The following is a 14744-nucleotide window of genomic DNA, read 5'->3' on the forward strand; positions in this document are numbered from 1 at the left end:
TTGGATTAGGCCCTGAATTCCCACATAAACAGGCATCAGAGCTCTGATGTCTTTACAGAACATCTGCTTAAGCAATTAAATTAAATTGAATCGAATCTGATTGTATGTTATGTACAGTATCATGTTTTGTGCAGTCAGTAATGGTTTATTAAAGCAGGCAACTTGGTCTTGTGGTCCAGCTGTCTCTCAGGACTCCTGGGTTCAATTCATGGTTCGTTCATTGACTCACTCTGGGCTTTGAAGCAAGTGACTTAACCTCTCTGTCCCTCAGATTATCTTTGCACGGTAACACCTACATTAGGTGCTGTGAGAAAAAATTACTGCATGTAAAGTGCTTTGAGATCCTCTGAAGAAAGTGACAATATCAATGCAATGTGTTCTGTATTATGAGACCTTTACCTTTTCTCTCTGTAATTGTTTTCTCCATGGCAGTATGTTGCATTTATTCTGATTCAGGGCGAGATTGTTTTGTTTGAGTTTTTATTCTTTAATTCTTACTTTCCACTGCAGATTTATAAGAGCTCAACCAGGTTTTGTTGCCTTATTTGGTTAATTTAATCTTTTCTTTATTGCATGATGTAAAGGTTCTCAGGAGTCGTTTGGACAGGTGGCAGGTTGAAATTATTATAATAATGATAACTATTATATAATCATTATAATTATCGTGATTTCTCTGAAATGAGAAGTGTTTGCAAATTATGCCTCCAGAGACTGGCGTCCTTGGAGTGCCAGTTTTCGGGGACAGCGAGAGCTATGAAATATTCCAAATTCATTTACTTAACCTGAGTTATGAATCCAATTTAGAAAGTTAAATAAAAAAAATCTGATTTATACAATTTTAGCCTCGTTCATAATTATGGGCTAGAATTAATTTAATAGCCTGGAGCTCTCTCTACTGTATACGGTAATGATTACTAAAACCAGATTCTTTCCTATAGTTCTTTATTAACGTACCTGAAAATGACATATCTTGAACACCAGCTTTAAGTACTGGTATGCTGGGCAACTTAAATTTGCAATTCAAACCATTTGTTTTTCCAACTTGTTTGGGTAATTTATTATTTTACAGATGCCTGAGCCATGCAACCTTACCTAGGACACAATGAGAGGAGTCTCATTTAATACTTGGAACAAGACCCTGTGACCTTCCATTTAGATACTTCAATCTCATTTGGTTTATCTAGCCAAGCTATAAAAGCTGGGCTAAATTCTGAAGCCCTCATGGGCAGAGGCAGGAGAAGCTCACTTCAGATAGGGGACACGGAGCATCGGGGCACCAGGGCAGAGGCCGGATGTTGGGAGTCCCTCTTGCTGGGAGTAGCAGCTCTTGGCCCTTGCCTGATCACTCCAGTGCCTACCTGCTCCCCTGCTGGCATCCAGGGTTCAGAGGTGGCTCAAGCCAGGGATCAGGCTCAGAGTTAGCAGGAGGAGTTGAAGTGGGGCTCAGAGGCAGCTCAAGCTGAGGGTGGGGCTGGAAACATAGATCAGCTCCCACTATATTTCCATTGTGGGGGTGCTAGACACCCTGCTTATGCCCCTCCAGTTCCACTGCCCATGCTAACGGTGTAGTATTTGCTACCACTGGACCCTATGGGGTGCTGTTTGCAGGACTGCATCCCAAGTGAGGATTGGGCCCAACTGGACAAATCCAGTGACCTGTCCAGAGGCCAGCGAAGACGTGCAAAGTGGCAGAACCAGTCTGCTTTGGAGACACAGTCACAGAATGAGTACACAGCAATGTTTGGGGAGCAGAAAGGGACAGCCAGGGGGCAAGGCCAGTGAATCTGCAATGAAGCAGCTCCACTGGCCATGAGCAGGCTGCGGATCATAGGCTGCACAGGTGGGGCTGTAGCCTAGGGAACAATTCTCTCCCTCTGACCCCCGCAGAGATGCTCTTGCACCGATTCGTTTGCTGAGGCTTTGTGCAGGGCGGAGGACTGGACTGCTACATGCGGGATGTCCCTGAGCGAGCGGTGAAGGTACCATCTCGCCTGGTTCCGTTCTCTGCATTAGCTGCTGGGGCTATCGGGGTGGGGGTTCTATCTCAGGCCTGGTAATTTGGAGTCAATGTTACATGGCAGAGGAGGAAGCAGATCCCCAGGAGGACATGGTTACTCTTCCAGGGGTCTTTGTCTTGGTGGCCAGCCGTACGAGGAAGGGAATGGGATGCAGAGGCTTAGAACAGGGGTTAGGAAGATTTCACAATCTGGTTTTTATTTGCTTGCTGTCTGCCAGCTCATTCATCCTCCCCTACATAGTGTTTGTCCTGTAGCAGAGAGGCAAAGTGGAAGTTTAAGACCAGCCATCAGGAGAAACTGCGCTGTGCTAAGGGGCAGTGATGGTTATTCTATAACCATCTCCTTTTCTTGTTTTGTCCCTGAGATGCACAAGGTGTTTCTAAGCCTGACCAGGGCTGCTCTTAGAGATCAAAGCTTACTGTGATCGGCATTAAAAATCATCTCTTGCGCTCTTCCTGCCATTGTTACTCCAGAAAGCTGCTCACAGCACATCACCTTTGCTCATGTGCGCACACCACCTTGCACCTTGAGCTTCCTGAGAAACCTGGATTTGGTTAGCTGGCGGCTCTAGAGACTTCAATAAATTAACACAAAGAAAGGTGCTGTGACCGAAAAGTCACTGATGCATATTGGCTCCTTAGCCAGACTTTCCCCGCAACAAATGACATTTTGCAAACGGGAACGCTTGTCGTGGCAGCGTGTCCAAGTGGTTAAAGCAGAAGCTGGAGGTAAGCACTGGAGGGGTTAGTTCCTGGTTCTTTCATTGACTCATTCTGTGGCCTCGGATCACGTCTATACTACGGCAGCACAGCTGCAGCACTTAGATGCTTCCTACATTGATGGAAGGGGTTTTCCTAGTTAATTCGTCTCTCCGAGAAGTGGTTACCTAGGTCAATGGAAGAATTCCTCTGTCACTTATCTGCATCTACACCAAGGGCCGGGTCAACCTAACTATGGTACACAGGGCACAACATTCTTCACAGCTCTGAGCAATCTGGCCTGGTCAATCTAATTTTTAAGTGTAGGTCAGGCCTTGGACAAATCACTTCCCCTCTCTGTACTTCAGTGAAAGCAAAGATCATTGTTATGTGCTTTGCAGAGATGCTGCCTGAGGCTTATGTATTCTTATCAGACCTGGTGAAATGTTCAGAATTTCCATCCTACGTGAATTCTGAGATTTTAAAACTTGCTTCATCCCTAATTGGGCAGAATAGTCACAAATCTCTGGGTTTTTTTTTTGAGAAACGAAATATTCAAAAAAGGATTCATTTCTACCATATTGAAATGGGTTGTCTCAATAAGATCAGAAAAGCTACATTTTGACTTTATCATTTCACCCATTAATTCTATCCTACCGCTAAGTCAAAACATTTTCCACCTTCCAGAAATCAAACATTTGACCTTCTCAAAACAAAATGTTTCAATAATTCCTGACAAAAATGTTGACAAATGTTACTTCCTGACCAAATGTTTTGATTTAATTGAATCTGGTGTTTTCTGACAACAAAATGTTCCAGATGAAAATTTTTGAACACCATCTATTATTTATGTTTCATCTTCTCAGCCATTTTAGTACAATGAGATCATTTCACTGTATACATTCGATTCCTTCAAAATATTGTACGAAACACTTTGTTCTCAATACCCTGGTATGAGTGAACATAACTGCATCAACTTCAGTGGATTTCACTTCAACATTGTGCTGGCAACATTTTAACTGCACCCTCCCAACTTGGCTACCTTATCAGCTCGCTCCTTGGTCCTTCAGCCAGGCATCTATCATGTTTCTTCCTTACATTTGCTAAGGTAGTCTAAGGCTATGTGCATACTACAGCTTAGGTCGGAATAAGTTATGTCGCTCAGGGGTGTGAATAAGCCATTCCCTTGAGTGGTGTAGTTACACTGTCCTAAGCCCTGGTGTAGACACTGCTACGTCAGCAGGGAGCTACCGCCGCTCGCAGGGACTGGAGTATTAAGTTCGACGGGACAGCTCTGTCCCAATGGCTTAGACCATCTGCATTAGCAGTGCTTCAGCCGCATCAGTGCACTAAGCTCTATTATGTAGCCATAGCCTGAGACTTAGCATTTTTTCCCCACTCAGTCGAGGAAAGTGTACAACTTCATTGACATGACTATCAGATCCTCCAAAGGTCCCGCCACAGTCCTTCAGCAAAGAGAAGGGAGCGAGCAGTGGATAAACAACCACCAAATCATCCAAAAGTGGGCACAGTCTTTGCATCTCCACAAAGAAACATCGAAGGGCAATTAGTTTGTTAATGGCTTTACACATCAGTCAGGCAAGACTGCATGCCTGTAAGGACACCTGAAGGCTGGTGAATGTTTCATGGTTTGGTCATGAACTTTGCTGCTCCATTGGCTATGGATAAGGATATTTGCTTTGGAGGTCATTACTAAATTGAACTTGTTCCACTTGATCATTGAGCAAGTGGATAGGGGCAGGACAGGGTAGGGGATGGGAAGGTCTGCAATGGAAACAGGCATTATTGGGTCATTGACGAATAGACATTAAAAAGGAAGTGAGCTGCCATGTTTTACTCATGTATTAGAAAGGGAAATGGGACAGAACCTCTCACCCCAAGCGCAGGAGCTGTGACATCATGGGCTGCCCAGGGCTGGGGACGCCCCTTACACTTCCCCATGCATATTGACTAAGTACCAGGTGCAAATTGAGACCTAGATTGTGAGGCAGAAAGGGAGCCATCCCCCTAGAGTCACAATTTCCCCTTTGCTCTGGAGAGGTGTGGTCACAGTAATTTGATGATGGCCTCTAGTGAGCTTCAGTCACCACAATCCATCTGTCTGGAGTCTGTCCTGACTAAGCTCTCATCACTGCTATGTGCTTGCAGATGCTAATCTCTTTGGATGGGTATTTTAGAAGGCCCAGGAACTGGCTCTGCTCTGTCTCTGTGTTCCGGGACAGTCAGTTCTATAAGACAGTGGTCTAGTGACTAAGTTCACTGGCTCCCAGTCTGCAAAGGATTATTTTTCATCAAGGTTATTGCAAATCACTGGAGCCTCATGGCGAATGTGGGAGCCTCGTTGGAGAACCGGGGAACGAGACAGTAGCCGGTTGCCTTTGCTAGGTCTCCAGAGTTGCTGTCAAACTCTTGCTCTGTGCAGTGAGTGTAGGCAGAGAAGAGAGGGAGCCATATGGTCTCGTGACACCGAGACTTCGTGATGCAGTCTCCCTCTCAGTCTGCAGAAGAGGCTAGAGCATTGGTGGAAAACCTGTGGCCGGTCAGAGTAATCCACTGGCAGGCTGCGAGATAGTTGGTTTATATTGACCATCCGTAGGCATGGCCACCCTAGCTCCCATTGGCCAGGAATGGCGAACCGTGGCCACTGGGAGCTGCATGCGGCCTTGCCTGTGGCTGGTCAATGTAACAAACTGTCTCGTGGCCCGCCAGCGGATTACCCTGACGGGCCACAGGTTTTCCACCCACGGGCCCACGGACCACAGGCTGCCACCACTGGGCTAAAGGATATCTAAGAACTTTCCTTCCGGGGTGTTTGAGCCAGGAAGCAAAACAACACCAGAATAGTCTTTTTTCATGGCTGAACAAGCCGAAGTAAATGAGATTCAATTCCTCTCTGGAATGCTCAAAGAAAATTAGCCTAGTTTGTCTTCTGACATCAAAGTGAATCTGAACACCAATTATTAGGTTTTTCCCCCCCAAATCTCTTCTTTTTTCTTATTACCCACTGTTATCTCCCCTGCCGATTTCCCAGCTCTGAACACATATCCAGGAAACTGAGCAATCGCTTCCAGAGGTTTGTTATATATAAACAGACACAGATGTCTAATAGTGTTTCTCGGTTTTGCTACTCCCACCAAAGATAGGATGTGGATGATCACCAAGTCCAGGGCCCAGTTCTGCAGAATGCCTCTTCAGAGGTGATGAGCTTTCTCCCAACTCCCAGATGGACACGAATGGTTGTTGGGACTGTTCTTTGCCTCGGGAAGCACTCGGGATCAGGCCCTAATTGCTGTTAAATTTAGGACAAACAGCCCCCAGGATTGAGCGAGGCCGCATTTGCTGGGGAAGGAGCACCTCATGCTGTGTTGATCAATGTGGATTTCCATCCCATTAGTTTCAGGGTGGCACTACATGGCACCAAGCAGCCAATTATTCAAGATTGTTTAAAAGCTGGGAAAAATTATTAATTCTAAGAGTGTGCCTCTGCCTGCCTTAATTATTTAACCAATTCGAAGCCACAGGCAACTTATTTGATATATTCTTGCCAGTTTTCCTCCTGATTGAATTGCACCTGCCCGAGAGTACTTTCTCAGCCGCATTGGTGCTGTGTGAATCAGAATACAGCACCATGCTTACATCAATAAGGTGTTCAGCATCTGCCTCAGGCAGCACCTTCATCCAAGGACGGTGTGGCTTCTGCAGGCTTGTGTCACCCACTGGGGGAGGTGTCTCTTCTGGTCTTCCTGCAAGACGATCCATGGCGGTCATGATTTGCTGCGGAACCTGTGGGCTTTCAGCTCTGGAAGTCCCCAGTTCCATCCCCGCTGCAGCAGCCAAGAGGACAGCTGTCACAATGGCACAGTGGAGCACAAAGACACCCTGACCTGGGCTTTACCTGCCTATGTGAGGCCTGTGTGGGTGGCGAGCGGACATTAGCAGGCTAGCATCTCCCCCTCCTCCACCCCATGCCAGTGGGGGGGGGAGTGGGCAGAGCCTTGTTTGGCCACATGGCGATAAGATCGTATTATACAACATGAAAGCAGGAGCCAGGCACTCCTGCATTTAATACCATCTCTGTCTCCCTCTCTGCCTCAGTGTCCCTAGATGTAAAATTAGGCTAATGATATTGCCTTCCCTTCCTCACAGCAGTGTGACTATTATTAGCTTGCATTAGCAGAGGCTTAGATTGGTGCTAAGTCTTAATTGGATCTTGAGGAGACAATGGAATCCACCACGCAAAGTATTAGCTGGTACAGAGGAGTGAATAATCCATGCTGGCTAAAGAGCTGGACCAGGGGACTGCAGGGACCAGACTGTGACTTTCCGAGTCAAATTTCAGTCCCTGCTCTGCTCCTGTGCGCTGCCCCTTGCTCTGGCTAGGTTAGAAAGGTACAATCCAGCCCAATGCGTTTAAAACTTTGGGCCAAACGAAGGCCTGACATAAGTGAGGTGTAAAGCAAGGTGTTGGGCATTCAGCAGCCAAAAACCCACCAAAGGGCCGTGGGGGTAATGCAAGGTTGCCATAACCCCCTCTTCCTGGGGAAGGGTGAGAGAAAGCCTTTCCCAGAAGTGAGCCCGACCAGCTAGGGAGTGGGGAATGACCAGGGTGGCTGGGGAGGCATTGACTCCATGTGTCCCTGATGCGTAGCACCATCAGCAGAGGCTACAGCTGTCTTTCCCCTGGGGTGCCAGGAATCAGGTTGGTGCTGGGAGGTGCAATTTGCACTTGAATCCAGCACCTCTCTCTTGCTCTCATCCTCTTGCTCATCTCTGGATTCCATTGTCTCCCTCGAGATCTGATTAAGACTTAGCATCGATCAAAGCCTCTGCTAATGCAAATTAATTAATAGTCCACCGCTGTGAGGAAGGGAAGGCAATATCATTAGCCAAATTTACACCTGGGGACACTGAGGCAGAGAGGGAGACAGAGATGGTATTAAAATGAAGGAGTGCCTGGCTCCCACATTCATGTTGTATAATACGATCTTATCGCCATGTGGCCAAACTCTTCTTGATGTCCTTCATGGAAAAATCCTCGATTCCAGCTGGGCAAGTCCCAGAATATTTCATAAGAATGAAATCAGGAGGGGACTGTGGAAATTAGATTTATAGAATTTAATAGAGAAGATCTTTTCTATGAGATTTTGGGGGAGGGGTTACGGTTGGTAGACCAGGTGCCAACTTTGCCATGGCTGTACGCGTCAGCTGAGCACTGGCAAATTCATACCTGGAAACCAGACCAGCTCACCTGTATTTTAATATTGTTCAAGGTAGGTGTTAGACTTATAAGGATTTGTTTAGTGTTTAGACACTATAAAACACTTATACATTGCTGCATGCATTAATCTTGTAATGTCTGTGTAGCGGGGCAGTTACCCCACTCCTGAGAGAATAGGCTAGGCTGATTGGGGAGAAGCAGCCACAGCGGGGGCCACACCCCAATCAGGCCACAGCTGGCCCTATAAAAAGGCCATGAGCCAGGTGCTGAGGGAGTCTCTCTCTAGCTCTTGAGAGAGAAAGACCTGGCTGCCTAGAAGAGAAGGGTACTTGAGACAGAGCAGTGCTGGGGAAAGGGAGGAGGAGCTGGGGAGCATCTGCCTGGCAACTCCCCAAGCTGTAGGCCTTGACAGAGGCCTAATGCAGGTACTGAGGCTGGGAGGTGCAGCCTAGAGATATGCAGAGGCAGCTGGTCCAACCCCCTTGCTGATGATGAGTGGCTTTAGACTACAGTCTGCCCCAGTGAGTGGGGGCTAGATGATGACTGGCAGTAGCCACTGAGGCAAGGGGGGTGAGAGGGTTGGGGGCTCCCCTGGGAGGAGAATAGGGGCAGAACCCCGAGGTAAAGGGCACTGGTGGTGTGGGCGGGACAGGGGGCCTGAGGGAGGTCAGCAACCGGCCAGGAGGAGGCGCTCCATATGCTGGAGAGCTAATTCCCAAGATGACCAGCAGAGCACTGGGGTGGTAAGTCTTGACCTTGCTACAGTCTGTATCCCATGTTATAAGGTATATGGAAGTTTTTGCTTTATACCTGTAAAAATGTCTGCTCTGAACTTGTGAACCCAGACAGGAGCGGTGCTCCTGTGCATCAAGGAGGACTATCAAAACTAAGTGGGCCTTTGCGAAGCATCAGGATACAAAGACTGGGCTAATGGTCCTCTTGCACCTAGCGCCTTAGGTTAGGGGTGTAACGAAGCTTGTCTCATCAGCTGACATGAAAATTCTCCATCTCTTGCTGTTTGGACTCTCACAGGGCTAGAGGCTAGGAACATCCCCAGAATCGACCCTGGGTTAGCCTTAAAAGATAGACTGGAGTGTCCAAGGGGGACAGTCTGTGACTCCATGGCAAGGCTAGCTTGGTGCTTCAGTAACTCACATTTGTTACTGGGTTGGTGAAATCTAATTATAGAAAGCCAGCCATTTGGGGTGTCTGCCCTGCTTTTTGACAGTCTGACCGGAGGTTGGGACCCACAGTCGGGACCCCTCCAGACAGCGTGACGGGGGTTATAACACACTTCATAGGGCTCTCATTTTCTATTACACTCTATAGGATGATCTTTAAAAAAAAAAAACCTCTTGAAAACGTATCCTTTTCTGTGACATTGGATAGCCCTTTTCCACAAGGGAATTCACTGTAAATCAAATTCCTTCTGCCATTGTTAATGATCCTTCTACTCTTCACTGCCCATCCTGAAATGCCACGTCAACTTGCTGTGCAATGTCAGAACCTGATCCAAAGCCGGGGTGGTCAATATTAGGCCTTCATTGACTTCCACAGGTTTTGGATCAAGTCCTCAGGATCTGTTCCCAGTAGTCCCTGGCTTGCTCCCCTTGACTTTAAAGGGACCACTTTCATGAGTAAAAAGTTTGCCGGATCGGGCCCCCCGCACAGCTGCGTGTTCCAGACTGGAGATGGTTGTAATGGTGTTGCCAGGCCAACAGACTCCCCTTTTTGCAATGTTTGGAAATTGCTCTGAGATCCTTGGTGTCACAAAGACAACCTCCGGTTACCGTCGCAGAGGTGGAAGACTTTGGCCAGCAAATGCACACATTCCAGTATTCCAGCCCACAGCCTGGAGACACCCCCTGAATTTCCAGTGGTGGTTAACAAGTCTCTACTGTTGCTGCCCATACTTAAGTAAATAAGGCTCCTATAGCACTGAGAGCAGAGGGCACAAGTATAATAGGTCTCTAGTGCCTCGCAATGGAGCTTGATTCCCTGATAAATAGAGCTGCTTTGGTTCCTCTTTGCCCAAGAGGGCATAGTGTGTTTATTTGTGCTTGCAATACTGATTAGCGTGTGCACAGTAAATGGAGCAATGCGGGGTGGCCATTTGCCAAAGGAGAATATAATGTTGTAGTTTTCTTTTTTTGTGTCCTCAGACCCCAGCTACTGCATCCCTGTTGATTTAGTGCCGCAACTGGAGTTTTACCATGCATATTTCAAGTGCCCAGTGTTGAAAATCCCACGGGGCTGCTAATCAGGACTAACTGTGGGCACCTGCTGTGGCAGGTACCCAGTGCTGGCCTACTGGCTCAAGAGAGCCATGAAGGGCTAATTGCATGGCTGATTAAGCTTCTGTCAAGGAGCCTCACAAACAAATGAACACCGAGTTCCCTTTTCAAGGGCTATAAAGTGGTCCTTTTTCACGCCACCCACTTCTGCGGATGAGATCTGACCCATGCTGGTCCCACCACTATCCCCCTGGATTATTTGGGCTCAGTTCTCCACCTTTGTCACTTGTTCGTCTGCCTGGATGTATCCATCGTTTAGACCTTTGTCCCTGATTTCTTCTGATATGACCACACAATCCGCTTACGACTGCGTTCACAATCTTCTCCTCTATTTCTTTGCTCGCCTGTCTTCCTCCATATTCCTTACACATATGGTTGGACCATTTTCTGGCATCTGATTGACCCCTAAGTTCCTGTTCCTCCAAAACAGATATTGTAGATTCTTCCAACTCAGATAGATTTAGAGCCTATTTGCCAGAGGGAGTTGGCCTAGGTGATGTCATTCAGCCGTTCACAGGTTCTTTACCCACTCATGACTCCTCTCTTCGCCTTGTCTTCCCAATTCAGTTGGCTAAAACACCTCCCCTTTCACTTCTTAACCATATCTAGACCTCAAAGCACTTAAGCACATGCTCAAGTCCCGCTGATTTCAATGAGACTATAGGCATCTTAACTTAAGCAAGTACTTTGATAATCAAGCGCCTAATGTTTTCAAAGCCAATGCCATCTTTCTTGCACGTTCTGGTGAAATGTGATTTTCTATGTGATGCAGTCATTTCAAGGACACATTGCCTGCTTTCTGTGCTGAGTTCCCTGAAATTCCCTTTAAGTTCTTCAAAGAAAAGCCCTCTCCAAATATGATCTTGATTAGCCACTCTTCTCTCATGGAAGGCTAACGGGGTTACATGAAAGGGTGCTAATTAAAGATAATATGGTTAAAACAGGATTTACATCAGGACAGGTGCTTCCTTTCCATTTAAATCAACACAACATTTGTAGGCAAAAAGTGTTCTTATTCATAGAATCATAGACTATCAGGATTGGAAGGGGCCTCAGGAGGTCATCTAGTCCAACCCCCATGCTCAAAGCAGGATCAATCCCAACTAAATCATCCCAGCCAGGGGTTTGTCAAGCTGGGCCTTAAACCTCTATGGAAGGAGGTTTTGCACTTCTGTTCCCTTGCTTTGTTGTATGATAAGAATCAGGGGCCAACTCCTCAGCCAGTGCCAATCAGCATAGCTCCATTGAAGTCAATGGCTCTTTGAGTCACACTATTGTCAATTGGGCTTATGCCATTTACAACAGCCTGAGAATATGGCCCTTTTTATTTTAACCTGGGCTGAAGGACAAAACTGGGGGAGGGCTTAAGAAGCTTCTTAGTATACAGAATCATGACAGAGGGAGAATGATTATAAATTAGAATGGACCATCTCCTGTGGAAGCTGTACTTCCTCTTCATTGTGATTAAAGAGCACTACATAGGAGAAGATTTATGGGGGAGTTTATGTCGGCGTATATTGCTTATGATTATGTACTTTACACTTGCAACTCTCTGGAGAAATATACCCACGCCTTTCTCTTCTTCTTTTCCTTCTGTTCTATTATGCGCCTGTATAATTTAGTACAGGTTTGGATCTTAGGGTTTGCGTTGCACCAATGATACTTGGGAGGTATGGCTGACATATCACTTGGGACAATAAAACCCGTCTCAGCCTTTTAACAGCTCAGAGGGAAACTAATGGGAAGATTAAGTGGTTCTAATTGATGGTATTTGTTTAACGCGGAGCCATCTATCCTGCTTGGCGAGAACATGTGTGGCTATAGGCTGCACAATTTAAGCAGTATTATTTCAAGGATGTTTTTCTCTCTGATTCAATTTTATGCATGTTGTAATCATTTCTTACTGCAGGCTGTTCGTTCTGGTAGGAGTGCCAGAGTCTACAATGACAATCCAGGGCACCTAGTAAATTTGCTACTTAACATAAGGAGTTGCAAATGTGTGGTACCTGCTAACTTCTTGAGTTTCAGCTGCAGGATACTGGACCATCAAGCTAATACTATTGCAGGACATTCTACAAACAATTCTAAAAAACAGAGGTGTGCTCCAAAGAGTCCACATTAGTATTGCAATGATCTATGGCCCTGATCCAGCATGAATGCTTAAATCACTGTTTCAATGCAACTACTCATATGCTTAAAGTTAGGCATGTGCTTAAGCACCTTGCTGAATCAGGGCCTTAGGCGTATGCCTAACTTAAGCACATGAAAACACATTAGGATGACTTCTTCAACATAGCCCCGGACGGGAGCCTGCCAGCCCTACAACACGCGACACTCTGCTTCACTCATGTTAAGGAGACACAATGAATGGGAATGGGGCTAAAGCTCAGATCTAGTTTTTGTTTTAAAAAAAAAAACCCAATGTTTTTTGGGAATATAATGTGGATCAAAATTGATTTAATGTATGCATGTGAATATATCCAGATTATATATATTTATGTACAGATGTGGCATACACATAGCAGTTTGGAAGGGAGGGAAGGAAAACTTTAAAGTATTCATAACAAAAGAGTGACCCGCCATTGTCTTGGCCAACACACCTTGTGATCAAAGGCATGAGTGTCTCTACAGCTTGAGCTAAAGAGGCAGGCCCTGTAACTTCCTCTGTGAATTGAGTCCAAGAGGGACACACATCATGATGCACAGTGGCCAGCAAGTTACAGAAACCCCAGCAGCTTATGTTGCTGAGAACCAGAAGTGAAACTGGCCTATAACAGCTGAGGCTAGCCTTCTCAGTGTCACTCTCCCCAAACTCAGGAAGTGAAGCAAGGTAAGCCAACAGCAGTAATGGTGGAAAAACAGTGAGATTTTGAAAAATGCTGCCCACTTTCTCACCACCACAGGGTGTTTTAGTAGAGCAGAAACTTTGCAAAATAAAACATGCTATGTAATGGGCTAGAATGAGCCAGATGCTAAACGGCTGTTATCTCCGTTGACTTCAGAGAGGCTACACTGATTCACACCAGCCCAGGATATCTGGTCTATAGCTTTGACTGTATGCTATCAGCTCATCTTCCCCCCACACATCAAACCACCATATCAGACTACGTATTAGTAATGGGGAGATTGGTATTCTAGGATGCATTTAAGCATGTAAGGAGTGTTCTATACTCTGTTTTTAATATAACCACTTCACGCCTCCCAGATTAAAGCATTTGCACTTTCTTTGCAATTATCATACAGTTAATTAACATCAAAAGGCTCTCGTCCTGCCAGCCACGTTTAAGAGGCCGATAGTGCTGAGGGGGTGTGGGGAGGAAGAGGCAGTGGACGTTCTTAATTCCGTATTGCCTTATCCATTTGGGGACCGTGAATAATTGATGACATCGGTGGTTAAACCTGAGCACATCAAAAGGGATCTTTAACAGAATATCTGTTTCCAAGGACTTCCCCACAAAGACACAGTAGCACAAAGATCTTCTCATGTAGGCACACGGCCAGCATTAGGATTTGCCACTAGAGTTTAAAGCAGCTGTCTAGGTGGGCTTGCTTAGTACCACCTGGGTTAGAACGCTCTCTAAGGATGGTATTAGAAGCTGATTTAGTTGGGGATTGGTCCTGCTTTGAGCAAGGGGTTGAACTAGATGACCTCCTGAGGTCCCTTCCAACCCTGAGACTCTATGATTCTAGCTGGCCTGTGTGTCTTTACACTAGTATTATCCACCCACTGTGAAATGGTTGGTTCCCAGCAGGTATTCCCGGTCTGCAATATATTAGTGGGCCTCCTGGAATTGCAGTGTGGCCCCGGTGTGCAAGCAGAGCAGCATCACAGGGCTGTGATGGGATTCGTTCAGTCCCTTGGATTCCAGGCAAATGGGTGACAGTCTCACATGCCAACGGGAGATGGGAGTGATGGGCTGTTTAATGTGGCTTTCCTAACCTGAATAAAAGGCTGTGTGGTTGGTGACCCCATTATGACTGGGGCTCAGGCTCGCTCAGCTAAACCTGCAGATGCAGGGTGGCCCCAGAGCACTGGGCTTACTGATAGTGACCTGAGAGTGCTCTGGTGATCACAGTCCCTTGGGAAAAAGCAGGGCGTCTCCCCCTCTATCCCTGGACTTTACCTCACAGGTCCCTGCATTCTCCCGTTCCACAGGAACCACCAGCCATTATTCTGTTCACTCCCTTCACTAACTCACCCCACCAGATCAGGATGCACCATCTATTCCACGCCTTTCTCCTCCCAAGTCTGCACCCTCCTCCCAGTGCCATCACGCAGGACTTGTGTCAGTATGTGTCTGTGTGGGTTGACTGAAAAAAAATCACACATTGCCTTTTTGGCCCTCTCTGCCGCAGGAAGGCTAGGTTGGGTGGCTTTTCGGGAAGCCTCGGAACAGTCCTTGCTGGGAAAAGGCAGAAGCTGCTGGGTGAACAGGGAGCAGAAGGCTGAATGGCCTTCTGCTGAAGGCTGAATGTTCACCACTAGTGGACTCAC

This window comes from Dermochelys coriacea, chromosome 11, assembly GCF_009764565.3.
Source record: "Dermochelys coriacea isolate rDerCor1 chromosome 11, rDerCor1.pri.v4, whole genome shotgun sequence".
Taxonomy (NCBI): Eukaryota; Metazoa; Chordata; order Testudines; family Dermochelyidae; genus Dermochelys; species Dermochelys coriacea.